Raw genomic sequence first — 25335 nt, 5'->3', positions numbered from 1 at the left:
TATGAAAAACTAACGGTAGGGGTAAATCGGCTAAAAAAATTAGTTTGAGTCCTTAATTTTCCAATAGAAAAGTTCAGGGGGAAATCGAAAATGAGGTGAAAGTTCAGGGGGTAAATCGACAGTTTCTCAAGGGAATAAAGTTGCATGAACGCACTTTTACTCAAACTACTCCAGGATTTTATTCAAAAAGTTCATGTCTTCTTTATTCTGCACGCACATAAAGTTTCATCAACAAGCTGGACAGCAAGTCTTAAACCGAAAAACAGACGCCAGAGTTTAAGTCGGCAACCGGAAACACAAACTGAAACATAGGCAAGACTGTATAGTTCCTTTTCTTCTGGCCGGAAGCAGAGAATATGTTTTACCGCGACTGAATTTACTTCAAAGATCTTCACTGTACTGAAGTGACTCAGAAATTGACAGAACCCTTTTCCTACAGACTTTCAACTGTTTCCTCGAGGCTAACATCTAGTGGAATAAATTCGACACCCAAGCTCTTCGCCTTCCCCTTGGACACCTGATATGTTGGCACAAAAGGCTTCTCGTCTGCACACCTCGGAATGCCAGTTGAAAAAGAAAATCGCGCAATTAATTTCCATAGAACCACAACATGAAAACAAATAAAACCAATTAGTATCCGAATCGCGGGACAGCATAGTTGTCGAAAAAAATGAAGTGACTAATACCAATCACAAAGTTATACAGCTCACATAAAATTCTCACAACTTCTGAGAAGTGGGCAACTCTCTCAACCAAACAATATCTGCCACTAGTGGTAGGTCTCTCAAATGCTTGAATATGTGCATTGGCAACATCGTTAACATTAATCCATCCATCCAGAACTTGCATTTCGAAATGTTCCAGCTCCTGCATCGCACAAAAAAGTGAAGAAATAGTCAGGTACTTCATGGAGAACGCGCGCACAAAATGTTACTAATAGTCAGGTACTTATGTATTTAACAGAAAGCTCTTTGTTTCACTGACGGTATCCAGTTTAGATACTGGGAGTTCATATATGAAACACCTCTGGTTGGGACGCTAATAGGAAGGAAGGTGACGATAGAGCATCACCTCGACTCAACATGAAGAAACAACCATTTTAAATTAAAATACAATGTTCTATTTAAGACATTTAGTCTTTCTTCTAGTTCCTTGAGCAGAAACGTTTTGCTCGTTGATGAGAAGAAATATTAGATACACCAATAAAGAAACCTTACCGTTAATAACGTTCAAAACTGCTGCAGCACTTGTATTAAGTATTGGCTGTAACAGAGGACCTATCACCATTGCGGGGTTAATTGTAACCAATATTAACTACATTGCAAAAAATGAAGAATTGGTACATAGGAAGAGAAAGAATTGCTAGAGAGAAACAAGATAGATTGTATTGATTGAATAGAGAAAATGTATACAACTGAACTTAAGGAAATGATAGCTATACAATCCCTTATTTAGCCATATATTGCAATTACAATAATACCCTTCTAACTATATTTACAAACTCAACTAGAATAATGCCATGTAGCATTTCTGTTATATCAGTTATTACTCCCCCCTCAAACTAAACTTGGAGTATCCAAGTGAAGTTTGAACTAGCCAAGTATTTGAGACTGATCTGGAACTACAAGACCAAGATGTATGCAATGCTTCAAGAACATTGGGTTGTGCAATCCTTTTGTAAATACATCTGCAATTACTGTCATGAAGCTAAACACTAGAGGAAACCCCAAACCCCTGTCTCTTGTAGTTTGGAGCAGTGTATGATAGTCTGCAGTTGTTGACATTTGCTCTGAGGTACATGAACTCGTTCACAAAGGCTACAACATTGTCAAACACAGTCACAATCAGCTTGTCTTCTGAACTTCCATTTGTGGTTGAATACAAGATTGCAGAGATGGACTACATTAGGTTCTACTTGGCTCCCAAGATAGAAGATGACAAAGACGAAACCAAGCCTGAAGTTTGAGTATTATGCCAAATTATCATCGGTACATTCTTGCTGACTTTTGGACAACCCCGCTATCTCGAAAATATAAAGTGACCCACAATTGGAAGTGCACACCATGACACCCTTGTAACTGTTGACCAAAATATTACTGAGAGCTTTTGTAGCTTCTTGAAGAGTTGAGACACAAATCAAAACCTCTGCTCACTCCATTATCATCACACAAGACTACAACTTTAGCTGTTGGTGAAGCCATGATGAAAGACACAAGTACAATCCAGAAATCAAAACAGATAAATTCTTCTAGGCAGCAAGAGAATGACACTCTTGACACCAATGCTAAGGCAATAAGAGAATGACATTCTTGACAAATTCTAAAGCAACAAGAGAATGACACTCTTGACAAATTATAAGGCAACAAGAGAATGATACTCTTGGCAAATTCTATGGAATCAAAGAAAGGATGATACTTTCTTAACCATCAAGAAAGAATGATACTTTCTTAACCATCAAGAAAGAATGACACTTTCTTGAAATCTTGTAATCCAACCAAATCACTGAATGAAAGAGTAGTTTATCTTTAGACAATTCATCAAAACCCAACAAAACAACTTGACAAACATGTGTCTTCACCAACTTCACAAAACAACTTGAGCTGTGCATTTCTTCAAACATGTGGACTGCACAAAGTTGAGAAATTTTCTCCACAACAGAGAACAGAACATGGATCAAAGTGGCAGATATAGAACCCAGAGAGCTGATATGCAAACAACACCAAGAAGAGACCCTAATTATCTTGGCAAACAATCAAGAAACTATATTTCATCATTCTTCAACTAATGTCAATGGCCTTCACAATTAATCACGTATAAAATCTCACACTTATCTTCTGCGGCAATTCCACAAACACCATATATGCATAAAGAAGATGACAGATACAAGAAACAACCTGACAGAGTCCAAGATCCCACTTTCCAATCGGCAACGCAGAAGAGAAATTCCCAGACGAACAACAGAAAAAAATCACCACTGAATTGAGATTTACACAGCAGAAAGAAGATGGATCTCGGCAACGTAATCTTTTGACGATCCAGATTTTGACCGACACTCTCTGTTCATAGCCCAAATCTCTCTCAAATCGCTAATTTATTTCGAATTTCATATCCCCAATTTCTGAAACTAAGCATATCTTCATTAAAACCCTAACCCCCATGAACTTCAGCTCTCCTCCCCTCTCTCCACCGTCGATTCTGACGGTTCTAAAGAGAGAAAGTGAGAGTTCCACAGACAAAGCCGAAGCCCTGAACGCCGCCGTTTCGTGTTCATGATGGCGCTCTACCTGCTCTACGAATCAGCTTCAGTCTACTCTCTGTTCCTGGCTCAGAGGTACAACACCGGAATTGAGTTGCCGGAGAAGGTGTTCAAGACTGACAGTATCAAAGCGGAGATGAAGAACGGCGTGTTGAAGGTGGTTGTTCCGAAGGTGACGGAAGAGGAGAGGGCCGACGTCTTCCATGTGAAGGTCAAGTAGTTGTGCCCTGCTGATCTCGCCGGCTTCATCTTGAAACCCAGAGGAAAAAGCCCAAAACTAAACAAAAAACCCTCGGCGGACAAAATCCAGAGACCAAAAATAAGAACTATGAATACGGAAGCCTAAACGATCAAATTCTTTGAAACGAAAGAAATGAAGAAAGATAGAAAGTAACGAGAGAAGTGGAATCGACCACTAAGATCCATGGCGCGAAATTTGGTGGCTCTGATACATGTTAACTGCATTGCAAAAAACTGAACAATTGGTACAGAGGAAGAGAAAGAATTGGTCCATAGAGATTGTATTGATTGATTAGAGAAAATATATATAACTGAACTTAAGAAAATGATAATACAATTTTTTATATAGTTATATATTTCAATTACAATAATACCCTTCTAACTTTATGAACAAACTCAACAACCAGAATAATACTACGTGGTATTTCTGTTATATCAATTATTAAATTGTAACCAAGTCAATCCCCTTCTCTACAAATTTCCAGGCATCATCCTCAGCCAAAGTCTTTGAAAGAACATATCATTGCTGGAGGAAATTAAGGGAAAAAAGAAATGAAAATATGTTTTGTTACAAAATAATGAAATATTCACCACCTTATTAATGCGAAATAGTAAAGAATCCCAAAGCTAATCAATGCAAAAGCCAATAAAATCTTTCACGAGGCAGTCAAAACTTTATAGGACTGGCATAACATGAAATAAATGCATGGCATTGAGAACACATCAAAATCCTACATGTTTCGTGACTACATTATACCTATTGGCATGGGAACCTCCAATCACGAAAAATTGGCTCCGGCCATGGAAGAGAATAACACGAAATCTTGAGTATTAACCATTAAACAATGAAGAAATCTCATTTCTTAAATTCAACACGGAAGCACAAGTTTACACCAGATTCTTAGGTATCAGAGTACATAGATTGAGTATATGCAAGCACATAGCAGAACGTAAAATAAGAATGAGAGATTAAGATGACAAGACATCACAACATAAGAAACAACTGTTGAATTGTAAGTCTATAGTTGATTAGAAAAAATAAGTTGTGTATCAAATTGGTGTATTCACTTGAGTTTAAAATACCAAGTGTGCAGCTCTAATTTAGTAAGGCAAATAATGCCAAGCGTAATGATCCTAGCAACTAGCTAGATGTAAGGCTGAGATAGTTTTTTGAAGAGAGAGAATCCACCTTGGATTCCAACGGTTATGTAAGCACTAAGTGTGTGAATTGTAGTGTGGTGAAAATGAATATGCTTTGCTAGATTCTGCAGAGAGAGAGAACCCTGTTGAAATCCTTCAATTGTTATCCTTCTCATTTTTTTTTCTGTTCTTCGATTGTTCATTCATAACCAGATTTTCTAGCTAATCCCAACATGGCCTCAGAGCCAAGTTCGGTAATTTGAATCTGGGCGTAAAACTGTGAATTTTTAGAGATGAATCAAGGCTCACTCAAAGCTTGTGAAGATTGTCGGAGCTTTGTTACCATCTGAGAAGTATATGCAACCCATTCAGACCAAAGATGTCTGGATCTGGAGGCTCGGAAGTGAAAACTCTAATTTTCTCCGATGAGAACTACGAGTTCTGGAGAATCAAGATGGTGACGATTTTCAAATCACATGGGTTGTGGAATCTAGTTGAAAAGGGAGTTATAACTCTCAATTCGAAGAAGAAAAAGAAGATTGAAGGATCGAAAGATGAGATCGATGAAGAAATGGCTGCTGTGTTGATGAAAGATGCAAAGGCTCTAGGAATTATTCAAAATGCAATTTCTGATCAAATTTTTCCTTGAATTGCCAACGCTGAATCAGCTAAGATGGCATGGATCTATTGTATGGAAAGTACCATGGTGGCGACCAAGCGAGGTCTGTAAAACTGCAAAACCTTAGGCGTGAGTTTAAATATGTTAGGATGCGTGATGATGAGTCTCTGTCTGGGTATCATACAAGACTAAATAAGTTGATTAATTAGATGAAAATATTTGGTGAAATTCTTTCTAATGAGAGATTTGTGTAAAAGGCTTTGATTAGTCTTAGTAAACCATATGATCTTATATGTTTGGTTATTAAGAATACAAAATGTTTGGAGACGGTAGAACTGCGGGAGGTTATTGCAATTTTGAAGAGCCAAGAACAACAGTTTGATTTGCACACTGTTGACACAACTAAGAGAGCATTTGCGTCACTCTCTGTGAATCCAAAATAGCAAAACAAAAGTGGTGCTCATTCTGGTTCATTCATATTTCAGAAAAATTAGAATTCCAATGGTAAAAAATGAGAATCAAAACCAAAGTTTCAGCATAGATCTCCTGTGAATACCTATCAGAATATGAATTCACCTCAATCAATGAGCCAAGAGGTTACAAAACCTCTGTGCAAGGTGTGTTTTAAGTATCATTTTGGTGAGTGCAGGCACAAAGGAAAATCTAAATGCTTCAACTATGACAAGTTTGGGCATTGGGCTAGAGAGTGTACTGCAGGAAAGGTTGTGCAAAAGGCAAATAGTGCAAATTAGATACAAGTGTCTGGGAATTTGTTCTATGCCAATAATGCAATTACTGAGACAAAGGTAAATGGAGAATGGTACATTAATAGTGGTTGCAACAACCATATGACAGGGAATGTGGAGCTGCTTGTTGATATGAGAACCAATATTGCAGACAAGGTTCAAATGCCAACTGGAGATCTTGTAAATGTTGCAGGAATTAGTTATTTGGTTATTGATACAAACAAGGGCAGAAAGTATGTCGAAGAAGCAATGTATCTCCCTGGGTTAAAAGAAAATTTGTTTAGTGTTGGTCAAATGGATGCACATGGATACTTCTTAGTATTTGGTGGAGGAATGCGCAGTGTGTTTGATGGTCCATCTTTGGATTCTTTGGTCATTAAAGTGAAAAAGAAAGTGAACAGATGTTATCCAATGACTCTCATACCTGAGAATCAAATTGCATTGAAAGCTAGTGTCACTCATTCCTTTGAGATTTGGCACAGGAGACTAGGACATCTATATTTTGGTGGTCTCAAGCAATTGAGAAACAAAGACATGGTTCATGGCTTGCCTCAACTTGCAGACCATAATGGTGTCTGTGAAGGCTGTCAATATAGGAAGCAACATAGAGAAGAGTTTCCAAGAAATCAAGTACAGAGAGCCAATGCTCCACTTGAACTCATTCAGGTTGATCTATGTAGACCTATGAAAAATGATTCAATTGTTGGAAATAAGTATATTATGTTTTTGATAAATGATTTTACCAGAATGACTTGTGTATATTTTTTGAGATACAAATTTGAAACATTCAATTGTTTTAGAAAGTTCAAAGTTATGACAAAATTGCAAAGTGGATTCAAGATTAAGTGCCTGATAAGTGATAGAGGAGAGGGTTCAAGTCTTTTGAATTTGATCTGTTTTGTGAAAGAGAAGGGATACAAAGACAGTTCACTCTAGCATATACTCCACATCAAAATGGAGTAGTGGAGAGGAAGAATAGAACAGTGATTGAGATGGCAAAATCCATGTTGCATGAGAAGGGAATGCCATATTATTTATGGGCTAAAGCAGTTTATACATCAGTGTATATACTAAATAGATGTCCCACAAAGGCCTTGGATAACATTACACCTTTTGATGCTTACTCTGGAAGAAAACCAAGTATTGCTCACTTGAGAATATTCAGTGCATTATGTTATGTGCATGTTCCAAGTGAACAAAGACATAAACTTGAGCCTAAAAGTTTCAAAGGAGTATTTGTGGGAAATGCAACCTATGAAAAGGGGTATGTATAGGGTGTTTGATCCAATATCCAAGAAACTTGTCTTGTCAAGAGACATTGCTTTTTATGAAGAATCTACTTCGAATTGGAAAGAGATTTCAGATCAACCTCCTTTCACTGCTGGAAGATTTGTTTATGGTAGTTCTAGTGCTGAAAGCAATGAAAGTGTGATGTTGTCTCATGCATCACCTACATCACCTTCACTTAGAAGAACTCGTAGTATTGAAGACTCTAAAACTCAATCTAAGATGTTCCCTTCAGGTGAATCCACCAGCAAATTAAGCCAAGATGAGAAGTATACTCAAGCATTTAATCATACACCATTGAGATGAAGGAAACTAGATGAGGTATTGGCTCAGTGCAATTTGTGTATCATGGATCCAAAGAAATATGAAGATGTTATGGAAGATGAGTATTGGTTAAAGGCAATGAAGGATGACCTGTTCATGATTGAGAAAAATGGTACCTGGAAGCTGGTTGATAGACCAACTGAAAAACCTATAATAGGGGTTAAATGGGTCTACAAAATCAACCTAAATCTTGATGGTTCAGTGCTGAAGAATAAGGCAAGGTTGGTTGCAAAAGGTTATGCATAAAAGCCTGGATTGGATTACAATAAAACCTATACTCCAGTTGCTAGGTTGGATACTATCAGGACTCTAATAGCATTGGTTGCACAAAAGAGTTGGAAATTGTACCAGTTAGATATAAAATCAACCTTCTTAAATGGAGTATTACAAGAAGAAGTCTATGTTAAGCAGCCTGAAGGATTTATAATCAAGGGTAAGGAAGACAAATACTACAAACTACATAAAGCTCTTTATGGTTTTAAACAGGCACCTAAGGGCTTGGTATAGAGAAATAGACACTTATTTCTCACAGTGTGGTTTTGAGAAAAGCTTGAGTGAACCAACACTGTACATAAGGCAATGAGAGTAGACATTTTGATTGTTTCTATATATGTGGATGATATATTCTACACTGGCAATTGTAAATCAATGCTAGAAGAGTTCAAGGAAGACATGAAGAAAAAATATGAGGTGACAGACTTAAGAGTTCTTCATCATTTTCTTAGGATGCGAGTAATCCAAACTAACTTAAGTATCTTCATTCACTAGAAAAATATGTAAGTTCGTTGCTGAGCAAGTTTGGATTGAGTGAAGGAAAGTTTGTAACAACCCCTCTTGTAGCAACTGAGAAGCTAACCAAACATGATGGAAGTGGACCTGCGAATAAGGAGATGTATAGAAGCATTATGGGAAGTCTCAGATATCTCACTGCCACAAGGCCTGACATAATGTATACAACAAGTGTATTAGCTAGGTTTATGCATTGTCTTACTAATAGACACTATGGAACTGCAAAGAGGGTGCTTAGATACATCAAGGAGACTCTAGACTATGGCCTGGAATATGTGAAGAGAAGAAAAGCTTGCTTAATTGGTTATTGTGACAATGATTAGGGTGGTTCATTGGAGGACATCAAAAGTACATTAGGGTATGCTTTCTCTTTTGGCAGTGGTGTATTCTTTTGGGCTTCAGTTAAGCGAAGTTGTGTCGCACTATCAACTGCAGAGGCTGAATACATAACTGCATCTAAAGCCACAACTCAGGTAATATGGTTGAGGTTTGTTCAAGAAGATTTTGGAGACTTACAAATTGATGCAACCCATCTTCACTGTGATAACACATCTGCCATCGCCATTACCAAAAATTCTGTGTTTCATCAAAAGACTAAGCACATTGACAGGAGATATCACTTTATCAAAGATGCATTGCAGAAAGGCATTATTGATTTGGTGTGATGCATTGCAGGAAGGCATTATTGATTTGGTGTATTGTCCCATAGAAGAGCAATTGGCAAACATCTTCACAAAGCCACTCGCAAAGGATCGATTTAATCTTCTCAGAAGTATGCCTGGTGTGAAGTCAGCTTTAGACTTAAGGGGGAGTGTTGAATTGTATGTCTATAACTGATTAGAAAAAAAATAAGATATGTAACAAATTGGTGTATTCACTTGAGTTTAAAATACCAAGTGTGCATCTCTAATGTAGTAAGGCAAATACTGCCAAGTGTAATGATCCTAGTAACTAGCTAGATTTAAGGCTGAGATTGTTTTGTGAAGAGAGAGAATCCACCTTGGATTCTAATGGTTATGTAAGCATCGAGTGTATGAATTGTAGTGTGGTGAAAATGAATATGCTCTGCTAGATTCTGCACAGAGAGAGAACCCTTTTGAAATCCTTCCGTTGTTATCCTTCTCATTTTTTTTCTATTCTTCGGCTGTTCATTCATAACTAGATTTTCTAGCTAATCCCAACAACAACTACCATGGTAACCATATATGCTGCTTTTTCAACTTACAATATGGAAAACAGACTCAGGGAAGTTTCTCCCACAATGTGCTCTATAATACTTATAAACCCTTAAAGGCCCAACTAATTCAGTTGTTGCAAACCATAATTTCATGTTCCATGTAAAGATATATACATACGCATATATATGTACCCAAATATTTTAGAAGTTTATATATATATATATATATATATATATATATATATATATCAGAAAATGGATGAGTCAACTGAACTTTAAAAGATGTGCATGTTATGGAGCCAAAAATAATCACAAGGCGACATTTGGATTTTTGGTTAAAAAGGACAAATTTACCCTCAAGGCACATCAGGATTCCTACACGTGAGCAGTAGACAATCATCCCTCAATCAAGTTAAAGATGCCCAAATAGGTATTTATTCTTAAACCTATTTCATCCATCCTCAATATATCTTATCCACAAGGTAACCTCCCAAACATTCCTTTTAAAATTATGTTAATTGACTAATTAATGGATTTATTACCTAATTAATCCATTAATTACCAATTAAATCACCAAATATACCCAAAAAATTCACCAAAGGCCGGTTACCATCTCTCCCAATGGACACCTTTTATTTTTCTACTACATCTTTCCTTTTTTATGAAATTGATTAGCTAATCAATTAGGTAATTATTTTAATTAATTAGCTAATTATTCCATAACTCCCAAAATCATCACAAATCAAGAACCTAGCCCATAAAGGGAGCTACGTGGCCGGTCCTCTCTCACCCAAAGAGGCCGGCCATTCTCATATAAAAAACCTCACATTTTCTCCAAAACTCACTTCCAATTCTCTATCTAAAAACTCTCTAAAATTCTCAAACACTTTCTCTCTAAATTCTAACTTTGGCATCGGAGGTTCTTCGACCAAAGCCCCCCCCCCCAAATTCATCGTGGGAGCGTGAGGCTCTTGGCCTGACCTAAGGTGTTAATTGTTTTGTAGGTGCATTTTTGTCCAACAAGAAGAAGGCGGAAATTTGCATCCACGAATTGGTGCTTTCATTAAGAGAAGAGTCACACACTTATAGAAGACTCCCGCATTAAAAGGTTTTTCTATTTTCTTGTCCATTTGTAGATTTTTCGTACGTTCTTATTATTAGAATTTTTTATTTGCAAAGATTCTTTGATAAAACGTAAAACAGAAATACAATGGCTAGAAATTTAGAAAAGTCCACAAATGAAAATTCCAATATTCAAGAAATGGGTCCACGGTGATCCATGAGGCTAAATGTGATCATAGGAGCGGCACCATCGCTACGGGATTCTACAATGGCAACCACCACGGTGGCCACCACAGTCACCACTACTCGAGGTGAGGTCCATGGTATCACTACCACGGCCCGAGCCGTGCCATCCAAGCTTGCACTGGCCCAAGCCGTGACATCCAAAGCCCATACTCCAAAGCCATGACCTAAGCCTCACACTCACATGCATCACGCACCGAGCAGCCTGCTCCCGTGGCCAAGCATGCTCTCACGACCCAGCCTGCTCCCACGACCCAGCTTGCTCCTGTGGCCTTCCAAGCAGCCCAAGTCGGCCTAAGTCTATCTCAACCATTCGGACCTACCATCGAGCCGGGGGCATTTTCACCATATTTCTCCACGGATTTGACATTTCCCAACTCAAATCTCGTGCCTGGAGTCTACCATCCTTTCATTGCTTAAGCGGGCACATTCCTTCCAAGCACTTCCAATCTAAATGAAAAGCAACACTTGTCTCGTCAAGTCATAAAGTTGACGAGCGCCTTTGCACAACAAACGACCTTGGTGAATCAGCTCCTACAATGCATTGAAATCCAACGTGCCCTAGACGAGGTGTCCCATACTAGGACAAGGACAAACGAAGAGCCTCTCTGGTAGTGCTCTGGCAAGCAGCCTTTCGACCAACCACGAAACAAACATTCAGGCATCATACATTCTCGATTGGGCCCCCAGATAGCGTATACTCCCATCTTAGCGTGTGGAGGAGCGTGAACTATCGACTAGGCCCATGGATAAGTATTTGTTCACGGTTGGGGCCACATTCTGATAATCAACATGAGCAGCCTTCTAGGCAAAACGTTCATTTGCAACTAGGCTCGCAAGAAGCATTCTTCATATCAGATCGGAGCAGACATCATGACGGATGGAGAAAATCAGTCACTCAATCCGAATCAAGTTCAATCGGTAGCTTGCATAGAATTCCCATGCCTTCCCTTACCTGCTAGAGATGGACCACATGCACCGCCGCCACGACATGAACAAGCCAAAAGCATGGAAGAGCAGCCTAGACCAGCAGGTCAAGACTGATGGCAGCCAAGAGCTCTGCTACCCCAGCAAAGGCAAATCCAAGAAGAGGTAGAGAAACTCTTTAACGAATGATTATGTGATTTTCAGCACAACGAAGTGGTCGATAAGGCACTACGGCAGGATATAACCAATATAAGTAGATCATCATTCACGGACGAGATCGAGTAGGCAGAGCCTCCACGTAAGTTTAGCATGCTTCCGGAATTCGTTACTGGATAGCCCCCTCAAGACCTCTCACCTCAACATCCCATCCCTCCCGAGGTCCAAACGCCACATTTTACATCTTTCAAAGGAAATGGAGATCCGGAGAGGCACTTGAAGCACTATCGAAGCACGGTATCTTTAATCGGAGCAACGATGCCCTTATGTGTAAAATCTTCGCCACTAATTTACAAGGCGAGGCGCAAGATTGGTTTCACACCTTGCCACCACAATTCATCCAAAGTTTTGATGATCTTTCCTTGGTTTTCACCAAAGAATACTCATCATACCGCTCGATCAAGAAAAAGTCCGATCACTTGTTCAATGTGAAGAAAAACCCAAAGGAGTTGCTCCGCGACTACATGAAGAGGTTCAAAGCGGAGAAGACAAAGATCATCGAATGCGACGACTCGATAGCAAGTGCAATTCCAAAAAGGACTCCCAGCAGACTACCCGCTATTTGGAGAAATGATCATGAAAGAATATCTAACTCTAGCAGACTCATTTGCTCTAGCAGAGAAGCATGCACTTTGGGATGAGGCTTGGCGAGTAGAGAAGGCACCCGAGCAGCCTCGAAAAAAGTCGGTAATGGTTCAAAGGAAGAAGGACGAGAAATATTTAAACTAAAGCAAGCATAAGGCTAAGTGTAGGGACCGACCCACAAACAAAGAAAGCCTGACGACCAAGAACTATTCTAAGTTCTCAATTCTGATCCACCAAATCCTTCGCGACATCAAGAATGAGCCATGGTTCAAACTGCCGAAACAATCAAAGGGGGATACTTCCAAGTTGGATCACACTAAGTATTGCGCATTCCACCGAGGTTCCGGTCACACAACTGATGACTGCTACACTTGGACAAACTACCTAGAAAAGCTCGTGAAAGAAGGCAAGGTTGACAGATACTTAGACAAGCCAGCTACGTAGCCTAGAAGGAACGCAGACAACGATGAGGAGCCGTCAACCAAGATGATTCAAATTAATGGCATCTTCGCCAAATCTAAGCACTTAGGGGTAACCAGCAATTCAAAAAAAAAAAAAAAAGATTCAACAGGCTCTACTAGTCTCACAGGTCTAAGCAGCCGACATCCAACTTGGACCCATCATTGGCTTCACCGAGCAGGATGCAGAAGGCGTTGACTTTCCACACAATGACGCATTAGTGGTATATGTCCAACTAGCTCATGCTATAGTCAACAGAATGATGGTCGACAATGGAAGTGCAATCAACCTACTTTAACTTTTAGTCATTTAGAAGATGGGCTTGGAAAGCACAATCATACGCCGAGCAGAGATACTCACCGGATTCAACAGACATACCTCAACTGTCATCGGCCATATCACACTTGACATGAAAACATCTTTGGTTGTCTCAAAACAGACGTTCACGATCATAAGTGACTCATCTCCCTATAATGGGATTCTTGGAAGACCTTGGTTGATCAAGCTCGACGCCGTCACTTCCGTCAAGTACCAAAAAATCCGATTCCGTATCCCGGGAGGAAGAGTCAGAGAGATCAAGTTGACCAGGCCGCATCTCGACGATGCACTGTGCAAGTATTGAAGGAATGAAAGAAGAAGACCTTTACTCCCATAGAGGCTACTGAGATCCAAAGGGAAGAAGAAGCTACCAAATAGCAATTACAGCAAGCAGATCGAGAAGATGGCCCCAAACAGACGAGATAAGATGGAAACTCGAAGAGGACGCTGATGACATCATTCTTGATCCCAAATAGCTGGAAATGACGGCTAGAATCGGATCACGTTTAAACCCAGCCGAGAAGGAAGAACTCACAGCTTTACTTAGGGAAAACTGAGATGTTTTTGCATGGTCACCGTCTGACATGCATGGTATCAATCTTGAGGTAGCTTGCCACAAGCTGCACATCGATCCCGCTGCCAAACCAGTGATCCAAAAAATGAGACATTTCACACCCGAACGAGTGGCAATCATTGAGGCAGAAATTGACAAGCTATTGGAGGCCGAATTCATAGAAAATGTAGCACATTCAGCATGGCTTGCTAACGTCGTGCTAGTCATGAAAAAAGAGAAGGGCAAATTGAGGGTTTGCATAGATTACACTGACCTCAACAAGACATGCCTAAAAGATCCTTATCCTATCCCTCATATCGATTTATTGGTAGATTCAACTTCTGGGAACCAGTTGCTCAGTTTCTTGGACGCATACTCAGGCTACAACCAAATAGCCATATATGAACCCGATAAGGAAAAAATCGCGTTCGTAATCAAACGAGGTACCTGCTGCTACAAAGTTATGCCTTTTGGCCTCAAGAACGCATGAGCCACTTACCAAAGGTTAGTAAACATGATGTTCAAGAAGCAAATTGATGTAACCATGGAGGTCTATGTCGATGACATAATGGTAAAGGGCAAGCAGCAGTCAAATCATATCCGCAACTTGGCAGAAACTTTCAGTATCCTCAGAAAGTACAATATGAAGCTCAACCCCACTAAATGCACATTTGGGGTATCTTCAGGCCAATTCCTAGGGTACTTAGTAACCCAACGAGGAATAGAAGCACATCTCAAGCAAATCCAAGCGATCCCAGAGATGAAGTTTCCAACCACCTTAAAGGAGATCCAAAGCTTGACTGGATGAGAGACAGCCCTCAACCGCTTCCTCTTGCGGTCCACCGATTGATGCAAGCCCTTTTTCAAAGCTATTAAGAGGGCACATCAAGACAAGTGGGATAAAGAGTGCGAAAAAGCCTTCTAAGACCTAAAGAAGTATCTCACATCACCTCATTTACCATCTAAGCCGGAAGCCGCGGATGATTTATACATCTACCTGGCAGTCTCCAAAGTAATAGTGAGCTCTACCCTCATACGAGAAGAGCTGGGGGATCAACTGCCAGTATTCTACACTTTTAAAGCTCTTCTCGATGCGGAAACAAGATATCCAAAGATCAAAAAATTAATTTTGGTGCTAGTTGTTGCAGCTTGGAAGCTCAAACCATACTTTCAAACTTATACAATCATTGTTATGACTCAGTATCTTCTACGATCAATCTTACATGGTCCAGACACTTCTTAACGAGTGATGAAGTGGGCGTTAGAACTCAGCCAATATGGTTTAGTTTTCCCACCCTACACGGCAATAAAGGCCCAAGCCTTGGCAGACTTCATAGCGGAATTCACGCCTAGCCTAGGCGATGCAACAGAGTAGCCCAACGACGCCTTAGAAGTGGCCGAGCACACCTTAGCCTCCTCTATTCCATCAAATGGAGAATTCTGGCATTTGCATGTCGACAGAGCATCCAACTATAAAGGCTCAGGAGTAGGCGTGGTCCTTGTCACCCTAGACGGTTCAATGCTCGAGCCGGCGATCACTTTGGGCTTCAAAGCATCCAATAAGGATGCAGAATACGAGGTTCTACTGGCAGGCTTCTGAATGGCAAAAGATTTGGCAATGAAAAAGCTTGCAATTCATTCTGATTCCCAGTTAATCACCAGCAGCCAGACTACTGGGGAATACACGGCAAAACATCTAAGGATAGCGTAATACCTAGAGAAGGTACACAAGCAGCTTGAGGCATTTCAGACTTCCACTTTCATTCAAGTCTCGCAGGCAGATAACGCCCATGCAGATGCATTAGCCAACCTAGGCTCCGCCCTCGACCACCAATTAAAATGCTCTATTCCGGTGGAATATCTAGATAAGCCAAATATAAAGGTAGAGCTAACGACCGAAGTGTCACAGGTTAATATAACTCCCAACTGGCAAAATTCTATTATAGACTACCTGGTTAACGACACGCTCCCCTCGGAAAGATTGGAGTCTAGGAAACTCCAAATCAAGGCAGCACACTACTATATGTGGAACGGCATTCTCATCTGAAGATCCTACGCTAGACCACATCTCCGCTGCCTAGCACCTCCCGGTGACTTAAAGGTTCTAAGTTCAATACATGAAGGTGTTTGTGGAAATCACTCCGGAGGTTGATCCTTAGCATATAAAGCTCTTAATGCATGCTACTATTGGCCTAGCATGCACCAAGATGCTAAGGAATTAGTACAAAAGTGCGACCGCTGTCAACGTTACAAGCTGGTACCAGCACTGCCTGCTAGTGAGCTACATTCGCAAACGAGCCATTGGCCGATCATTCAATGGGCAATCGACCTGGTAAGACCCATGTTGCCTGCTACAAAAGGCAGAGGCATGATGATCGTGGCAACAGACTACTTCACCAAATGGGTAGAAGCAGAGCCCATGACCATCACGACTCAGATTGACGTAGAATGCTTCATATGGAAGAACATCATTTGTCGATTTGGCCTTCATCAGTCCATCGTCATCGACAACAGCCCGTAATTCATGGGTAAATATTTGGCGAAGTTCTTCCAAAAGTATGGTATCAAGCAGCACATGTCCATGCTGAGATAACCTCAAAGAAATAGGCAGACAAAAGCATCTAACAAGACGATCCTCAACTACCTCAAGAAATCCCTCACCAACAAGAAAGGAAAATGGCCAGATGAACTCTCTGGGTGTCTATGGGTATATCGGACCACTAAAAGATGAGCAACCGGTGCAACTCCTTTCTCTTTGGCATTTGGTTCAGAAGCAATTATTCCTCCCAACATCATCGTGACAAGCATCAACACTCTACTGCCAAGGATTTAGCAGAACAGTAAATAGATGGCTACAAACTTAGATTGGATAGAGGAAAGGCGCGAACAGACCATCAGCTGTATCGCAACAGCTCCTCTTTAGCTACAATAAAAAAGCCAAGATCCGGCAGTTCCAACCCAGAGACCTAGTACTAAGAAAGATATTCATCACTGCCCACAGAGAATGCTAGAAAAAGATGGATCCCATCCGGGAAGGTTAGTACAAGATCAGCAGAGTAGGCGGCAAGGGTAACTACACACTCGCCACAATGAACGATAAAGAGATTGAGAAGCAATGGAACACCTACAATTTGAGAAAGTACCATGTATGACATCCCACTATATCAAAACACGAAAACTCAATCAGCTCAATGGGCACCACCTCCTAAGTCGAGGATTATCTAGTCGTTATGCAGTCTTTTACAGCTCAGTTATTCGTTCATTTCATTCATTTTTCAATAAGGAATTCAAAAGTAATTTACAACTTGGCTTGACTACATGTCTACTACAACTCATCTCTCATGCACTTCAAAAGAAGATTGCACCCTTTTTAGGGGCTAACCACAGGAATTGCACCCATCCGAAAGGCTAACCATGCTTTCCAAAGCAGGAGGATAAACTCTATACTTCGAATATCGAAATGTGGATGAGCCTGGCTACCCTAGTATAACTAAAAACACGAAGGCTTGCATTGAGATTCCTAGAGTAGCCACAATGGTCTTTTTCAAGGCTTAGATAACTGAAGGATTTTAGGCCTCTTGACCTGATCTGTGAGGAACCGGGCCCTAGAGACGGAGGGGGCACATTACATAGCGCATCTGATGGACAGCTGCCTTGGAAATCTAAAACTGCTACCTAGTGCAATAAGGTAGGTTACGATTTTCAGAAGACTGCCTATAACTGGCCTTTCAAGCAGTAAAACCACGCTAGACTTATACAGCTGCACATTCTTGTGAAAGGTTAAACAAACTAGCGTGTATATATAAAGCCTCATTACTGACATACTACGTAGTCGAAAAGCTTCACCACTGCCAAGCTCGGAACAACCTACACCAAGTCCTAAAGTGTTGTGGTACTTGCTACACAACCTATGGAATTGGAAAATGCCAAGGTTAACAGCCTAGTGGTTACGCGGATTCGTCTGCTTCTGTAAGTATCCGACTGCTAACCCTATGGCTAACAACTTTACACAAGTTCTACACCAACACCTACGACTGTGTAGGCTACGTAGGCCTGTCTGCTTATAGAAAAGTAGCATGCCTGCCACTGGACTATAAGGTCTAAAGGTTAGGGTATGGACAAAACGAAGCGAAGATGGAGAAAAACAAAGGAAGCAAGTTTATTAAATTTTCTAGCAAAATTGATAAACAACTAGCAAAGACCGAAGGAATTCAAGTTAAAGCAATAAGGAAAAACAAAGAAAATCCTAAAGGCTACCTAAGAGACTACTCTTCAGTAGCTTGGACATCTCACGACTACTCGACTGCCACACCTTCAGCAGCCGTGATGCTCTCAGCAGTGGCACTATCCGGCGTTTCACCCTTAACTACCCCAGCCTGGGTACCAACTTCTCTGACTACTTCACCAATAAAATATTCAAAAGTAAAGGTGAGCAAGTCTTCCGGAGAAATAGAGAAGGTCACAAAGTCTTTACCAGAAAACTCAAAGTTAGACGGCCGCCCAAAGAGATGATCTACATAACCCAGCTTGTAGAAATCGGCTTGGTTCTGAGTAAGCGAAGCCTCGAACCCAGCTTTCTCACCCTTCAACTACTCATTCTCCTTGAGTAGACAAACACGAACCCACTGCAGCTTCTCCACTTCTTTCTTTAGATTGTCTTTGATCTTCAAGGCACCTTGGAGTTCCGATACTTGAGGCTCAAGCCTATCAACAATTTTCTTGAAGTGGATCACTTGGTTGTAAGCAGCGATCAGTTCTTCATCCTTTGCATAAGCAGCGGAGCGAAATTCAGAGATAGATCGCTCAAGATCTTGAATTTGAGGTATGTAACACTCGATCTCCATCTCTGCACTTTCATACTTTACTTGGATTACATCAAGCATGGTCTTCAAATCCACGATCTCTTGGTGAACGGTATCAAGCTGCAGAGAAGTGGGGGCAGATATATTAGACCCATTTAAAGCAGCAAGCTCAGATTCTAATTTCTTGACTTTCTCAGCCGAGGAATAAGCTTCAACTGCCACAGTTCTTGGCACCTCCTTGGCAGCCTTAGTATCCTCTTGATCAAGAAGCATAGACTCGGCTGCCAGAATCGCTGTTTTCTGCATCATGGCTAGTATAGCAATCCTCCTATGCTCGGCTGTATGCTTCGCAAAGGAACTCGGGCCAATAATCCATTTGATGCAATCAACAAACTTGGTACATGCATCTATGTCCTCAAGCAGATATGGTTTCAAAAGTGCATAAACCAGGCAACTTCCCTAGAAACGGACTTGGTGGATTTTTCACGAACGCTCGCAAGAGGAGTCACCTTCGTCTTAGCAGATGAGTTGGTCTCAGCAGCAGATGGGATGAGCTTTGACGCCAATTTAACAGACATGGACACATTGTCGCTCTTCATAGTAGCAAGCCTCTCCAAAGGTGAACCAGACTTAGCTCCAGATGGACGCTTTGACAAAAACTTCGGCACCGAAGGTACGGATGAACTTCTATGCTAGGTAATCCTATCAGCAATCGAGCTAGTAGCCTTCGAAATGGTAGGTGCCACCGGCACAGATCCAGCAACCTTTCTTTCTCGTTCTTTGAGAAAGTTAATTTAATCACAAACTTGGGAGCAGTTGATGAACCCTCGTGAATAGCGGAAGTAGTCTTTGGTTTCTTCTCAGCAAATATCTCTTGAGCAGTATGAGAACCCCTGCGAGCAATCCTCGGTTTCTTTTCAGTAGACATCTCTTGAGCAAGCGGGGAATGCTTATTTTTCCCACCTTCATTGGTAGCAGGTTCCATCATAGTGATAGGACGAGCCAACGTATCTGCCTTGATCTATTTTATCTCCTCATTCGGGGGCAGCCCACATTTTTCCCTACAAAGAGGACTAAGTAGCCAATGCCACTCACGATATTTAGAGGGGATACCAAGAGCGACATGCACTTTCTTCATGTTCGGAGAAGCCTTAGGAGTTGAGCCAAATTCTAAATCTACAAAAGCAGTGGAGGATAATAAAAAAAATTGAAGAGCAACTTAGCATTAAAACAAAGCAACTGAGAAGATTAAGCAGCCTACTTACCAGATAAGAAGATCGTTGGTACACGCAGCTCGGGGGAAGAATCAGACTCTCATTCTCCACTTATCTCCAAAGTCTTCTTAGCCCAGTCCTGATCTTCCTTGCTCGAGTTATCAAAAAGCCTATGGCGAGATCGTAGCTGCCCAACTCCATCAATGTGACCTATGTCAAAGAAGTACCAAAATTGTTGACAGTTAAATCTAAGTCAAATAATTGGCTAAGATTGTGGAATCCCACCATCACGCGAATCGCATTTGGAGAACATTGAGTAGGGGCACATCTCATGGAGCAAAGCACTTCTTAGAAGGAACGCGGCATAGGAAAAGTAAACCCTAACACAAAATAGTAGGGGTGGAACTTGATGGCTCTTCAAGCCCCATCACATGGCTCATGGCTGCTACCATCCTTAACTCACTTCACACGCACTCCTAACAGAATGGCATGCCAATATGCCTCAAGGAAGTCTCTAAACAAATCATTAGAGCTAATCATGAAGTAAGCAGCCTTGAAGTAGCCAACCTTGCTCAAAGACCCACCTTGACGGTACAACGGCGACACACCCTCATCATTCTTATGGCTCAAGGAAGACATACTTGAAGGAATTCTTTAAAAAAAAAAAAAGGGGGCACAACACAAAGCCTAGTGGCAAAGTCCAAAAGGGCACAAGGCCCTTCATCTCCTTCCTAGGGCACCCGCCCAAGCCTAGGAGCAAAAAAAAAAAAAAAAAAAAAAAAAAAGCACCACGGCCTGCCCTATTCCTCCTTCCTCACGACTCTAACTTGGCCCACGCCAAGTCCAAACCACGAAGCCACCTTGACCCCGTCGAGCAATGAAAAGACGAAGCAAGCAACAAAAGACGATCCTTTGCACGGGCAAGATGTAGAAGATTGCTAGATGGGGGGAACAAATATCCTCTAAGCTCTCTCTCTCTCTCTCTCTCTTGTAGGGTATAATAAATCGCTCTCTAAAGTTGATTTAATAATCCACTTAAGGTGGACTTAAATAGGCTTTGAGAGAAATTTATTTCCTTTTCCTAGAAGGATCTAATTTCCTATTAAAAGAGAGAATCAACATCAAAATAGGAAACAATTTAAAGTTTCCTAAAGGCAAGAAAATCTCTACATCTGTTGCCCTTTTTTCCAAGCAGCCCAACAGGTGTGGAGGCATTTGTGGAGCAAAAAATAATCACAAGGCGACTCGTGGATTTTTGGCTAAAAAGGACAAATTTACCCTCAAGGCACACCAGGATTCCTATGCGTGAGCAGTGGACAATCATCCCTCAATCAAGTCAAAGATGCCCAAATAGGTATTTATTCTTAAACCTATTTCATTCATCCTCAATATATCTTCTCCACAAGGTAACCTCCAAAACATTCCTTTTAAAATTATGTTAATTGACTAATTAATGGATTTATTACCTAATTAATCCATTAATTACCAAGGGAACCGGCCATGCCTTTTATTTTTCTACTACATCTTTACTTTTTTATGAAATTGATTAGCTAATCAATTAGGTAATTATTTTAATTGATTAGCTAATTATTCCATAACTCCCAAAATCATCACAAATCAAGAACCTAACCCACAAAGGGAGCTAGGTGGCCGGTCCTCTCTCACCCAAAGAGGCCGGCCATTCTCCTATAAAAAGCCTCACATTTTCTCCAAAATTCACTTCCAATTCTCTAGCTAAAAACTCTCTAAAATTCTCAAACACTTTCTCTCTAAATTTTAACTTTGGCATCAGATGTTCTTCGGCCAAAGCCCCCCCCCCATTTCATCGTGCGCGCGTGAGGCTCTTGGCCTTGACCTAAGGTGTTAATTGTTTTGTAGGTGCATTTTTGTCTAAGAAAAAGAAGTTGGAAATTTGCATCCACACAAGTGACAAAGGAACCAGTTTCTCCAATCACTTCTAAATCCTCTTCTCTACCGTACACCTTCATCAACCATTAAATAGAACAAGAGAAACTTGCCTATTACTAACAGATCCATTGTTCGTTCATAACGAGCACACTCACAACCATATTATTCTAGCTTGGTTAACTCTCGGCGAATAGAAACCAAATTAAAAAAATGATACTAATTTACCACTGTACCATTGCAACAAAATGACTCACAATGTATCACCATATTTTGTTTTCACAAGAGCATTAAAATGATGGTTGTTGAGTCAATTTCATATCATATATTTTACCTCATTCTTAGTATATTTTGGTAATTATTTTGGTAGAATTTTGATACTTTGCTTTATATTTTCAACATAGGACATTCGACTTCCTCTGAAGCAAAACATGATCAAACGGACGAATTTTGAAGTGATTCAAATTGGAGAACATTCGCGTGTCTCTTTTCATGTTCATATCAAAATTTTAGAAATTTCTACCAAGCGATTATTTTCTGGCGATTAAATAAAGGAGCAGTGCGCGTTGCTGAAAAGTGACGTTTTTGGACTTAAATGCATTTTTTAAAGCCCAAGATGATCTCAGATGGGTTCGTGGCCTTCTGGTGAAGTATTCAGAATAGCCCAAGCTTTAAATTCAACTATTTTGGGCCAGTTTTGGAGCTGATATGGGTCCAAAACGTGGCTGTGAAGGATTTTGGGCGAATTTCCAAGTTAATTTAAGATTATATTTCCTAATTTATTTCAATTTATTTAGTTTCCTAGTCTTATTCTAAGACCTTTGACTATGAGGATTTAATTAGAGTAGTATAAATATGTTTTTTTGGCCGGCCCTAGGTTTTTCTTTTTATGCAATTTTTTGAGAGAAGATTTGGGGCAAAGCTTAGAGATTTCAAGACTTATACCTTCAAGGTGTTTTCATTCTTTTTCTATTTCAATAAAGACTTTGTGATTTTTATTATGAATATGCGTAACTAATTCTTTTTGCTAGGGTGGGGCTATGATCCTTAGCAAGAATATGTAGTCTCTTTTTAATTTGCTTATGAATTTATGCATGCAAGTTTTGAGTTGTTAATCACCAGTTAAAACTATCTAATTGTCTTAGTGATTCACGACTATTAGGATATTTAGAAAAGTAATTTGATGCAATTTTGGCGGAGGGTTGTCCCTAAAATTGACTAAGGCTTCTTGTCGTTAATATGTGTAACTTCTTCGGATGGACGACACGTCTTAAGAGTTATATGGTTGTTCAAAGGGTTTTCACAAAACTTAATGAGTCTTGCATGTTCACATTCGATCTGGACACCACAGACGAGTTGCATGTTAGATATACGTTCTATGTTGGAGGTTCCAAGTAGAATATACTCTAGGAAAACCTAACCTTCAAAATATGCATGTGTAATTCTTAAGAACTACATAGGATTTTTAGGGTGATGGCGGAACCCTAGTACTTTCTCACTTTGAATTCTAAAAATTGTTTCTTTCTCCTTCTTTAAAGTTGCAGTTTTTAAGTAATATTTTTAATGAAATTCATTTTTCTTAATTTAGGTCATTTAATCACCTTTTTCAAAAACTTTGTTTTAATTAATTAGTTGAGAATTGATTTCGCTTTAATCTTTTTAAATTAATCCATGTGGAGAACGATCTTGCTTGAGCCAATTATACTACAATAACCTTGTTTCTCTTGCAAGTATTTTAGGTGTTTTTAACCCTTTTTGCGCAGGTGGTAAAAATCCTATCAAGAGTACATGCATACCTTTGATTCCTTGAAAAAATCTAGATCTGAAAACCAAGTCTCATAAACTACTAGTACAACATCAGGAGTTCGAGGTTTTCCATTGTATGCAAATATGCAACTACGGCTATAAAAGATGTCAAAACCACCCGTTTGATTGATGGTGATTTCGCACACGAACTAAGAACATTAAGGGCTGGTTTGGTATTGCTGTGCTTTGAAAAAAAGCTGCTCTGAGAATAAGCGGTTGTGCTGTGAGAATAAGCGGCTGTGAAATAAATCAGCAGAGTGATTGGTAAACTTTTTTGTAAAAGTGCTTTTGGAAAAAAAAGTAGTCTGATAGTGGGTCTTTTCATTAAAGGAGCATTGTAGCTCCGTGTGCTTTGAAAAAAAACTTGTTTTCCAAAGCTGCAAATAGCAGCTTCAGCTTTTTCCTTTGATTTCAGATTATTCTCACAACAGCTTCCAAAATAAGCCATTTTTTTTCAGTTTACCAAACACCTAAAACCCTCACAGCTTTTTTTCATGGGTGCTTTTTTTTTAAGCACCTCACTCCCAAACCATCCCTAAGACCATCTCCAATGGTGGCTTATAACATAAAATTCCCCTCCCCCCCCCCAAAACCCACTCTAACCCAAAACCTGGACGAGAAACGAAGGTTTAAAGAATTTCCCAGTTTCCGGCGCTGGCGACGGTCGTCGAAGTTCTGAGGTAGGAGATGACGGAATATTCCGTCAACTTTGACAGAATATTCCTAACAGCGTTGGTTAGTTTAACGGATTCCGTTACTATTTAACGGAATATTCCTAACCAGGGTTAAGGGATTCCGTTAGGGTCCCTGCACGTGGGCGGCGCGTGTTGTCGTGCCTTAGCCGGTGCGTGGCGGCGCGTGGGTGGTCAGAAAATTATTCTAAAAATATGGGGATGTTCGTGGAGTTGTGTAGATCACGTTGGTATATTCAAACACCCTATCTGAGCATTGTATGAGAAGTTATTAGCTAGTTTTGTCTATGTGATTTAAATGACATTTTTATAGTTATTTCGCATATAGGGGAGGCTTATCCCGATGACGAGCATGGTCAAGAGCGACTCGGGGGCTACAATTTTTCAACATACTAGTGAGTGGACTTTTGGTTTTCAGTATATATTTATATACTTGATATTTTCCCAGAAAATGCGTTTAAATGAAAGTATGCCTTGAAATGCCATGCATATAAATTTATATTCCGTATATGAACTGGTATATGATGCATATTATATAATTGTGGTGCTATGGACGCTCAGGTAGGCCTAGGTGAGTTATGAATTGTGATTGTGATTAAAGTTATGATTGAGAACATTGAGCTCGTAAACTTGCACCTAGGGTGATTGTGATTTAGCTAAAGATATGGCACAGGCCTATTTATAATGTCACCTCCCACACCATATGCTCACATTGGATCCAATTTAGGTGCACAGTCTTGTCGTACAGACCATCATAGGTGGTTATGACTCGTAGATGACTAGCGATTTATCGTCTAGCTATTATAAGAGCGTAATATTGAGCATAATTATATTACACCCAGTCCTGTCGTACAGACCTTTTTAGTGGTTCCGACTTATGTGCAGTATAGTGTTGTATAGGTCACGGTAATGACTCCGGCTAGATTGACTAATGAGCTATGAATTCAGCCATACAGACTTATGCAGAGGTTCCGG

At 40.2% G+C, this 25335-nt stretch overlaps 1 pseudogene; it reads right to left on the bottom strand.

Annotated features, from left to right (window-relative positions):
- Positions 1 to 176: 176 nt before the first annotated feature.
- On the bottom strand, positions 177 to 24846 carry LOC103430054 (phenylacetaldehyde reductase-like; annotated as a pseudogene).
- Positions 24847 to 25335: the final 489 nt, after the last annotated feature.

Source organism: Malus domestica, chromosome 11, assembly GCF_042453785.1.
Source record: "Malus domestica chromosome 11, GDT2T_hap1".
Classification (NCBI taxonomy): domain Eukaryota; kingdom Viridiplantae; phylum Streptophyta; class Magnoliopsida; order Rosales; family Rosaceae; genus Malus; species Malus domestica.
Note: the sequence above shows the minus strand (reverse complement) of the source record. Positions and strands in the feature narration are given on the sequence as shown.